The sequence below is a fragment of the Protopterus annectens genome, chromosome 4.part0 (genome assembly GCF_019279795.1).
Source record: "Protopterus annectens isolate FY-2018-M chromosome 4.part0, PAN1.0, whole genome shotgun sequence".
NCBI lineage: Eukaryota > Metazoa > Chordata > Ceratodontiformes > Protopteridae > Protopterus > Protopterus annectens.
In genome coordinates, this window is record NC_056733.1 from 472,661,072 (window position 1) to 472,672,429 (window position 11,358).

Sequence of the window (11,358 nt, forward strand, 5' to 3'; positions counted from 1 at the left end):
TCTACACTAAAGACCATGCTACTGGCATTTGCAGACCAGTTTAATAGGGAGTGGAACAAATATTTGCCCTATCTGTTGTTTGCTTACAGAGAGGTGCCTCAGGAATCCCCAGGTGTTTCATTTCACCCTCTGAGTTGCTGTATGGGCATAGGGTGAGATGACATCTAAATTCGATTTGTGATGTGTGGGAGGGTGAATGTGAATGTCACAAGGAGTCTGTTGTGGCATATGTCCTAAACCTCAGACAAGGCTCAAGGAACTCATGGGCTTGGCCCAGGACAACCTGGTAGAAGCCCAACAGCAGAAGAAGGTGTGGTATGACAGGAATGCTCGAGGTACAGAGAATGCTCTTTGGGCAACAGGTTATGGTTCTCTTTCCTGTCAGACATAACAAGCTGCAGGCAGCTTGGGAGGGACCCTTCAAAGTGGTAAGGAATGTCTTTGATGTTAACTACATGGTAGAACTGCTAGGGAGGAGGCAAGGGCACAAACTGTACCATGTTAACATGATGAAACCTTACCATGACAGAGAGGCCCTTGTGCTGAGTATTTTTAGTGGACGGTAGGAGTAGTCTGAGGGGGGTCTGGTGACTAATCTCCTCAGTGAGGCTTGGACTGACACCTCAGTGGAAGGGGTAGCAATGTCCCAACAGCTATCCCCTTCCCAGGTTTGAGATATCCGAGCAGTGTTACAGGAGTTTGGGGGCATGTTCACTGGGAAACCAGGGTGTACCCACCTGGTGCAGCACGATGTGGATACAGGAATGCAAAGGCCTATCAAGCAAGCCCTTTAGAGGGTGCCTCAGCAAGTCAGACAGACACTGAGGGATGAGATACAGGAAATGTTGAAACTGGTGGTAATCCAGGAGTCCAGCAGTCCCTGAGCCTCCCTAGTGGTGCTGGTTCCAAAGAAGGATGGCCGCAATAGGTTCTGTGTGGACTACAGGAAACTAAATAGTCATACAGAGTCCGATGCTTACCCCATGCCTAGGACAGATGAAGCCCAAGAGTAGCTGGGTGGGGCTAAGAATCTTACCATTATTAATCTTACCAAGGGCTACTGGCAGGTGTCCTTGACTCTCAACACTAGAAAGAGGTCAGTCTTTGTGACTCCTTCCAGCGTGTATGAGTTCATGAAGATGCCCTTTCTGATGATTAATGCCCCAGCGACTTTCCAGAAAAGAGCAGGAGATTTTTGCCTTAGCTTACTTGGATGACATTGCCATCTACAGCCATTCCTGGCAAGAGCACCTTCAGCATGTCAGGGAGGTGCTGGGCAAACTACAGAGGGCAGGGTTTACCATTAAGCCAAGTAAGTGTCAGGTGGGTATAGCAGAAGTCTCCTACCTAGGACATAGAGTGGGGAGTGGTAAGATCAGACCAGAACCTGGCAAAGTGGAAGCCATTCAGGCACAGCCTGCCCCTATTACCAAAAAGTAGGTGGGGGCATTCTTAGGGACAGCAGAGTACTACAGAAAGTTTGTCCCCAATTATAGTACTATAGCTGCTCCCCTTGCTGACCTGAGATGGAAACAAACAGGCCAGATAAGTTTGTGTGTATCCCAGCATGTGAGCAGGCATCCCAGAAGCTTAAAGGAGCTTTGGGAGGAACCCCTGTGTCAGCCAGTCCAGATTCCAGCAAATAATTTGTTGTGCAGGTGGATGCTTCAAACTATGGGGTGGGGGCTGTACTCAGCCAGGCATCCTCAAATGGAGAAGAGCACCCAGTGGTATATCACAGCTGTAGGCTCCAACCAGGAAGGAATGCTTTGCAGCTGTAGAAAGGGATGTCTAGCAATAGTGTGGGCACTGCAAAAACTTCAGCCTTATCTGTATGGAAGGAAGTTCACTGTAGTTACAGACCACAATCCATTAACATGACTACATCAAGCCAGCCAGCAACATGCCAAGCTACTAAGGTGGAGCCTAGGGTTGCAGGCATATAATGTGACAGTGCAGCACTGCAGTGGGAATAGCAATGCCAACGCAGTTGGGCTCTCAAGACAGGGGAATGGGGTAATGTATTCCAAGACAGGCTCATTCCACTCAAGCAATGTTTCTCAAGGGTCACTTGAAAAGCTAGCTTGAGTCTTTGAAGGGGGGAAGAAGTGTGATGAAAGGAGATACTGTCAGCATAGCTGGCTGGAATTTTGTAAATAATTATATGTCATTGGTGAATATCAAAATGATTTATACAAGATGCTTGTGTTACAAATATATTAGAACTGTATGCCATGTATATATCAAACTGCTTGTACAGATGTGTGTGTTGAAAATGTATTTGTAGACTGCTGTGTTTAAAATGCAACCACAGTGCACCCTACTGGAAGAGAACAGAAATGTACATGCACTATTGTAACTGTTTAAATGTATATAATTTAACACTGGAAACTGGACTACAGGAGGTTAACCTCAGTCCAGCAAACTTTAGAAAAATATCTGAAATAAAATGACTTTATAGGCTAGGCCATAAAAGATAGTATCTTTCAGTTCTCAATGCAGTAAGAGACATAAAGTCTATGCTAGGAAGCTTTTTGTATTGTCTTTATGGTGAACTAATTACTACTCTTGAAAGCATGAAGGAATGCAATTGTTTTATTACTTCCAGCATCTGCCAATGATCTGAGCGAAGCCCTTGTCTATGTATTTTTACAGGTAGATGCTAAATTCTACCACCTGCCATCAATGGTTGCTTTGCCTGGGAACTAAGGTCAGATGACAAGAAATGATGTCATTCTGCCAGCTATCCCAGCAATAATATTTTAGATATTATTTTGAGAACTCTCTTAGTGAGACAGAGCATTCTGCATTGGACCTGACAACAACTTTAGAAGATCCATTCATCACAACATCTGCCTTGCTCCATTACTAAGTTCTTAGATTTTAGTATAATTCTCTTAGATTCAGTCAAGAATATAGTGAAGCTTAGTTTAGATATTTTTCTTTCTTTGAGACTGTCCTGCAATGTTGTTTTAAATATTCCCTGTGGTTTTGAACACCGATGTCACTGTGAATATATATATTTAGTACTGTCTTGTTTTTTTTATTATTTATTATTAAATATATTTAAACTGTTCATTCCAGCTGATCTGTGTAGAGATATTTAAGTTTTGAGAGTACTTGCATATTTATTTGGTGACACTGTGTGAGCCACTCCTAATAGCCTTGCTCTTGGTCAAACTACCATTTGTGTTAATATTAATATTACACAGTAGGACTGGACACCCTTTGTTACAGCCTTAAAATAGCTGATAAGGAGTGATTAGTGGCAGTAATAACTACCTTACAGTCTGGGCAGATGGGGGCATAGCTTGTAAACCTGTGCCAACCTTTCCCAGGTGTGTGTGTATGTAAATCAAACCTCAAAGAGTGTGTGTGTCAGCTACTTGGGCAGGTCTTAGCTTGGTCACTCAGCTGAGGTCTAAACTCTATAGCTGTGCCAGTGGGGAGTCGTATTGGGGATCTGGGAAAAAAAGAGTGAGAAACCAGCCCCTGATTGACTGTAGTCTCTGTGTGCTCTTAAGGAAAATTGCACTTGATGCAGAGAGCTGCATCTGGAAATAATGTGTGTACCTGTTATCCTCTCAATGAATGTCCCCTACTATTGCTAGTGGTGAGGATTGAGGCTCCTTGATTACTGGTTGGCAGTGGTGGGTCATCACACCATTAAACATGCATCCCAATTTTAATAGCTGTTTCTGAATCTTATTTTTATGATGCTACTATATTTTTTGCATGTAACACACATTAAACAACCAAATGCATCATGAAACAGAACAAAAAGTTACACATGACAGTGAGTACAATTGAATAATCTGCTCCATGTGAATTCAGCCACTGAGTGAAATGGGTGAACTTGTTTTTGATTTAAGATATGCATACTTACCTTTGCTATGTTGGTTTCATTCCATCCAAATGATCAGGCTTTACAAAAACTTAACCTAAAATAATTAGCTAAGCAAGTTTGGCTTTTTATGAATCGACTCATCGATGCAAATCTGTTCCATGAAACCTTAGATGGCTTACTGCTTTACATGCATATTAAGAAAGGAAGTTTAATACAAAGTTATAAACCTCTGCATTGCTAACACTTTCATCCTGTAGTTCTGGATTTGAGTCCCACAGTCTCAACTTTCAAACTCTGTGACTCTGAGCAACTCACTTAATTACAGAATGCTCTCCAATCATTCCTGAAATGAGGAACTGCTGCTTAAAGAGCTCACAGTGTTAATAATCAAAACAGAATTATACAATGATGTAAATAATATTTTAATTCAAACAGTCAAAAACTCATGTTTACAGCCTGTCTTTAGGGTGCATTGAGATGGAGCTCTGACTGTGACCCAGTTGACTGGAGTTTGATTATTAGCCACGGCACTAAGAGGCGGGCAGGAAAGGAAAGGGGTTAAGAGCCAGGGGATGATGGAGTATGTATGCACTTAGTGGCACACAGGGCAGTGATCTTGCTGGTTTAGAATGGCGAGACCACAGCTCATCCTGGGGTGGGGACAGGGTTGCTTTGAGGAAATACTGTCTGTGGAAGTGAGGAGACATCCTTCAGTAACATCCCTCCCCAGAACCTCTTCAGGTATGAATGGTTAGCAGGGAGAAAAAGCAGAAAAGCTTTGAACCACCCCAATGGCTCCTTAATGATGACCCCTGTTGGTTGGTTCTTGGCCAAGGAAGGGAAAGACCAAGAGACAGTCTGATGGACAGCAGGTAGCACAGGCAAAATTTGTAAAATACACCCCATTCATATTTATGAAGTAAAAACACATTAATCTATCATAATGCATCAAAATAGCATTTTTGTACGATATAGGGAATATCAGATCCAGACAGCATATGAGATATGTCCTCTGCAGCCTGTTATTGCTTTATCTGTTTTTAAATGAATGATAAAACATCTTTGATAATAGTGTGAAATTCTGGCAACTATATTACTGCTGAATAAAAAGATTATTTTGCTGGTAGCAATGTTTTTTGCCTTATTTAATTTCTAATGGTAATCTTGTATTATTTAATCATTATTTTATTAATTGTTAACTATGTAAGCATGTTAGATACAAGAGTTTTTTTTCTTTTTTTTTTTTAAGGGTGACCAAGAAGCACTATGTGGTTAAGTGACTTATTCAGTGTACAAGTGCAGAGTGATGGAAAGTGATCCAGGACTAGTGGATGAAGCTCATCAGCACCTTAAAATCTTAATCTTCTGAACTATAGTAGCAGTAATCGAGGAACATATTTCCTCATCTCTGTGACCATGTTTCCAAGCATTTTTTGTGTGTGCATTTTACAACATAAATGGAACAGAATAGGCAAACATTTTCAGTGGTGTGAGCAGTAACATAATGTTGTCTGAATCTGTTGTACCAGTGTTCAAAACTATTGTTACACAGTTATTCATCATTTGACTCACTGGTGTGAAAGACAGCTTCTCTATCTCTGTGATGCTGAGGACACAGGTGCAATCAATGATGCCTGAGTCAAAGGATCGCAAGGGTAGAGGAAACATAAGTGGCTAGCTTTCCTCTCTTCAGTGAACAAGGGTAGAGGAAACATAAGTGGCTAGCTTTCCTCTCTTAAGTGAAGAGTATGATTTTTTTTTTTTTTATTGCTTGGCTTAATCCGCAAGTGGTGGCCATATGTAATGCAGTAGACAAACAACAAGATGGGAGCATAAAGGCTCCTTGGTGGAAGCATATCGGTGCTTCAAACATTACAAAAATGTAAAATGGGCAATACAATTGAAGAGAATGGTAGGTAAGGAAAACACCCTACAGTTTCACAGTTTGGGGGTTCTGCTACTTACAACTCCACCAGGAATAAAAAAAAAAGGCAGGAGACAATAAACCAAAGGAGACAAATGAGATGCCTATCTTGCAGATCAGCAGAAGAGAACCCCTTAAATATTTATTTTATCAGTTAATCACTAATGTCCTAGTACTGATACTGTTCTTACTGCATGTATGTTCTATACAGTCAGTGTTCCTTACACCGTAGATCATTCTGGCATTGGTGAATGTGTTGCTTACACCGTACTTCATTATGGAATTGTGGAATGTGTTGCTTACACCATAGATCATTCTGGCATTGTGGAATGAGTTAGTAATCTAAAGCTTCTTTCTTAAAGCTGTGTTTTTCAAATCCTGCACATGCCATCACAACACACAAAACATTATTCAGGTGAACACAATCCAGCACAGTGCACAAATTTCTTTTCAGATTTTTATGTATATCATGCCTGCAAAATAACTAACATATACACACACACAATGTATCTGCCTGTAAAGTATACATTGCCTACTTTTTTCTATTTTCTCCATTTATACTTTATTTAATGCAAGTTTGTCATAAAACAAGATTCAGAACTGTGATAAATACAATATGATGACGAACATTTATTGGGCAACATATGCAACCTCAATAAGATTGTTAAGAACAAGATGCAAATGAATGTTTAGATAACCATCTGTGCACACAAAAACAGAGCCTGAAGAACAGAAATAGGTACATGCAGGCACACCATGCTTATGCTTACACTTACACACACACACACACACACACACACACACACACACACACACACACACACACACACACACACACACACACACACACACACTTCTCATTGATTAGTGTGCTTATTAAAATAGGAAAATAAATCCAGGAATGAATGGCATTCCTCTTCCTAAGATATGCTTTTAAGAACTATGTAGGATAACAGTTCCATTTAATAAAGCAGGGACAATTTAACGTCAAGGCTGCCTTTGTAAGTACTAGTGAACATACATATTGAATAATTTGCAATACATTTCAACTAAGAGTTTAATATAGTCTTCACATATCAGAAAGTGATTTCACACAAAGAAAAATTATAAAAATACTTACTCAGTACTACTGTAACAATTTGCAGTTCAGTGTTTAGCAGATGATATTTTGAAAATCTGGAGTACATATAAAACTGATCTGTTTATCACATTATGTTAATCGTTCCAATAACCCAACGAAGCTGTAGAATCAGAGATGAAAAAAAAAACAATAACCAAATGACACCTCTGAACCGATAACAACCTGGTGTTATTTTGTCTCATTAGATAAAATAATGGCAAAACTCATAAAACCAAATATTTACTTTGGCAAAACTCATAAATGTTCACTTAAAAACTGAAACGGCAAATGACAGTGCTTCACAATTCCACTCTTGGCTTTGAAGAGCAAAGAAGTTCCTACAGTATGCTGACAAATACCATGGGTAAACACCTCTAGATAGAAAGTACAGATGTCAAGGAGATGTAAGACAGCAGGTCCTCACTGAGTGGGCAGTACTGATGATCTAAAAGGATACAAAGTACAAAAATAAGCATTTTTTTCCGTAAGGAAAAGGGAACATTATACTATACAATACCATTGGCTATCCCAGCTATATGTTGTTCAATGGCAAAGATTCTGAATGAAGTCCATGAATATCACATTCACATGGTTATCTTTCTTCACCTCAGAAATTGATAACAGAAACAGATTATGCTGAACTGGCTAGACCACTGATGTGTGAGGCCATACTTTGATAATTTGCAAAGAGATATTATCTAGGAACATGCTAAACTTGCCAGGTAGAAATTTTTTCATAATCTTGCTTTGCATGAATGTGAGACTAATATGCTTGTAATTAGCTTTATACATCTTAGATCCGTATTTGTGTAAGTGAATTGCTGCTACAAGCTTCTCACCTTGAGCCATCACTTTGGTTACTAACAGCAAGCTAATCAGATCAATCAGTGGTTCCCCTAAACACTGCTGCCATTGAGATAGCATCCGGACATGCAAATCATTCACATTTTGTGTAATCCCCTTGAAGTCTCTTAAGGCTTAAACATGGGCTTTAAGTCAATAAAGACTTGATTTTGACATGTAAAAAAAATATCACACAAAACTCCATAAACTAAATATTATAACAAGATATAAGGCAAAAAATGTCACATTTAACAAAGAAACCAAAACAGGTTAGAAACTGGGTAAGAATTTTAGATACTTACGTATTATTACAACCACATTTCTAACCCCATATAATTAAAAACATTGTTGGTCGCCTAAAACATTTGCTGACTTTTACATGCAGTAAGCCTGGAATCTGCAGCAGAATACTGTTAGAGACATTTAATTTCTGTGAAATAAGTAAGTTGTGCCTATCTTTCTGGGGCTGAAAACGCGTACTAACTTACATCGTTTACTCGCAGACAGGATCTGAGCAAGTGAGTGTTGCTATATTAGCAACAGTTCTGGAGTCCTTTCTACTCCGCAATTTGACGTGCACTAAGTGCAAGAAAACATCTACGAAGGAGCTTGACTTTCAAGCAAAACAGGGTCATGCCATACGTACTGAGTACAGACACCAGATTGTCCGAAGAAAAGTAGCATTTCGTGGACTTAATGGATGCAACCGACATGTAATTGAAGGTTCCATAATCAGAAGTCTTTCTCAAGGGTTGATTTAGGAAGCTGGTTTTAAAAGTAGTACAACCACGTTAAACACTTAGAGGATCGCAGTTCCCCTGCTTTTCTGGGCAGAGTGGTACAGAGAATGGTTGTAGGCTGCATGTTTTAAACAATGCGCTTGATGACAGTTGTCCGTTTGCAGGTGGTTGGCAACCTCCTGCTTGTGCTTCTTATTCTGATCCCTCTTTTCCAAGCAATGGGAAAGAGTACTAAGTGGAAGTTTACCCACTCATTTGTACTTATAAAGAAATATATATTACTTCTGATTGTATATAATTATGTAGTCACGTCGTAAACACATTGCTAATTACAGGAGGTTAAAAATGTGGTTGTGATAATACGTTAGTACCAAATTTTAAGTGAATACATTTTGTTGGTGTTCAAACAGGAATAGGAAGACAGGATATCAAGCTGGAAAACAAGACAAAAGGGAGGGTTGTGTGGACAGATGAGGTGATAACAGCTGAAGAAGTAAGGAAAGTACTGAGGCAATAAGGGAGGACAAGGTATACAGACCTGATGTAATCCCATCCAGGATTCTCTAGAAAGGATGCAGGGGCACTCATCAAATCTCTCAAGCTCTTCAACAGGTCCTTTATGGAAGAAGTGGTCCCAGTGATGGTGTTCATCAATGAAGGCAGATCAAGAAGCAGTACCCAAAACACTGCAAGCTAATCAGTTTGCCTTCAGCAATGAGCAAAATAAGTAAGGTTGTCATCTACATATGTCATCAACTTTAAACATCTGATCCAATCCCTTTGACTACTAAATTAACTTAAATTCCTTGCCTTACATTAAATTTCATTGAAATATATGTTTTATTATGGTAGTATAACTCATTAAGCTATGTGAACATTAACAGCAATGCTTTTACTATTTGTACTTCTGAAAACAATTGATCTCTAGGAATTCTGTCACTTCATCAGTCATTCTGGACGTCAGTAAGGGAATGTTCATCAACAGCCATTTGGAATTTACACATTTTTGAAAAGATAGACACTATTACAACACATTTAATCCCAAGTTCTTTAGATTAAGTGCCTGTTACGCCAGTTAAACTTCCTATTTTTTTTTTTTTTTTTTTTTTTTGCACATTGACCAAGTTTCCATTATGCCAGCTGATCTCTACGATGCACCTATCAACAAAGAGACAAATGAAAGAAATTAAAGACAGCAAAAACATTTTTTGTCTCCACTCCTCTGCTGACCATCTAACTTTCTATCATGGATGTCTTACTGACACCTTTGTTACTAACTGGTGAGAAACGTTTGACTCATTTGTTTCTTGGAGATGGGAAGACCAGGAATGGGGTAGTTATCTATATGAAGGAACATGTTTTTTGCTTTATTCCCTAGCCTCCCCATGCATGCATGCTCACTAACCAACATAAGTGAGTGTACAGTGGATGTCAGGACCAGGCTGTCACTCACTGCTGCAAGAGACATAATGCAGTAGAACAAGTCTGACTACTTATACTCAGGCAGTTTTTCCAGTCTCCACCAGGGAAATTGTGCCTCATTCATGTGCCCCAAGGCATCTGCATTCCCCTACCCAAGAGGCATTCTAGCATCCTCTTGCATTCCTCTCTCAGCCCATCTGGATCTCCAATACTAGGACCACTAACTAAACCAAAGGAAAAGAAATTGCTGTACAATATACAAATGTTATTTCTGAATTGGCTACTGATGGAACCGTGACCTTGCTATGGTTGAGGGTCTTGAGTACATCTATAATTCTTAGAACTATGTTATCTGGAGCTTTGTGCTCCTGATAAGGTCATCCTTGGCAAACTTGTCTAAGAAGAAGGTCAAGATACAAAACAATCCAGACTCTGACTACACAGTCATATAAAGAATCAGAGAACCTAGCCCAGAACAAAAGACCAGGGCTCATCCCTGGTGTGAAGCTTGGAGGTGGCATTCAGTTTGCAAGTACCTGGCAGATGGGTGACCCATGAAGTCTACTCAGGTTCAACCCAAGAAAGGCTGCACTGATTTGCCATGTGAGCTCACTAACTGCAAAGCTGTGGGTCTGGATAAGAAGAGATAAAATAGGAATGGCAGGTAGGTGCAGTATAAATTAACACTGACTAGGCTCTGGTACTGAAAAATAACTCTTGAAATGTGAACAAATCAAAGTGTCTGAGGGAGACTGAAAAAGTAACAGCTCTGGAATCTGACTTCTCAGTCAAGGGGTGGTCTCTGTCTTGTCATGGAGGTGCCCCCTCAGATGCAACCCTGGGTGGGGTAGTGATGTTCACAAGTACCAAATTTAGAGTTGTACAGTTGAAATTTGTGCTAACATATGTGAAGATCACCTCAGCATGTATTTATTTATTTATTGCATTTGCTTACTAGAATTGTCTAACTGGGCCAAACAATAACCTTTTCAATGGCAGCTCAGAGGAAAAGCTCCATAACAAACAAAAAGCACTTATAAATACATCATAGCTGAGCAAGCATGATAATTATACAAACAATGTGTCAAGCAAAATATTCAATTGTTAAATACACACATAAATACAAAAATAAAGATATGTTAAATTAAAAAAAATCTTACGAGATAAATATTACAATACAAGTCACTCACAAAATTAATAATTAAAATATAACATACAAATATATAAGGTATATATATATATATATATATATATATATATATATATATATATATATATATATATATAAGGTAGAATGAATATATATAAATTATATTAAAACCTGTTTGATACTATGCAAACAATCATGTCTATGGTTATCATGCTAGCTCAACTATGACATACATATAAATGTACATTATAATGAGTTGCATATAAGAAAACTGTTTGCTATTTGTGCTATGCACCTAACAGTTCTTTAGAG

The 11,358-nt window shown here is 39.1% G+C and overlaps 1 protein-coding gene across 3 annotated transcripts in view; it reads right to left on the reverse strand.

The window, feature by feature from the left end:
• The window catches only part of DAO (D-amino acid oxidase), a 297,399-nt gene that overhangs the window by 249,100 nt on the left and 36,941 nt on the right, over nt 1-11,358 (reverse strand). The window contains exons 2-4 of one of the 3 annotated variants that reach the window (XM_044068396.1): nt 9,013-9,180; nt 7,136-7,336; nt 6,892-7,012 (exon numbers count right to left, since the gene is read on the reverse strand). The gene's annotated coding sequence lies outside the window, so the exon portion shown is untranslated. The remainder of the gene's footprint in view (nt 1-6,891; nt 7,013-7,135; nt 7,337-9,012; nt 9,181-11,358) is intronic. The other 2 variants (XM_044068398.1, XM_044068397.1) reach the window with 2 other exon arrangements.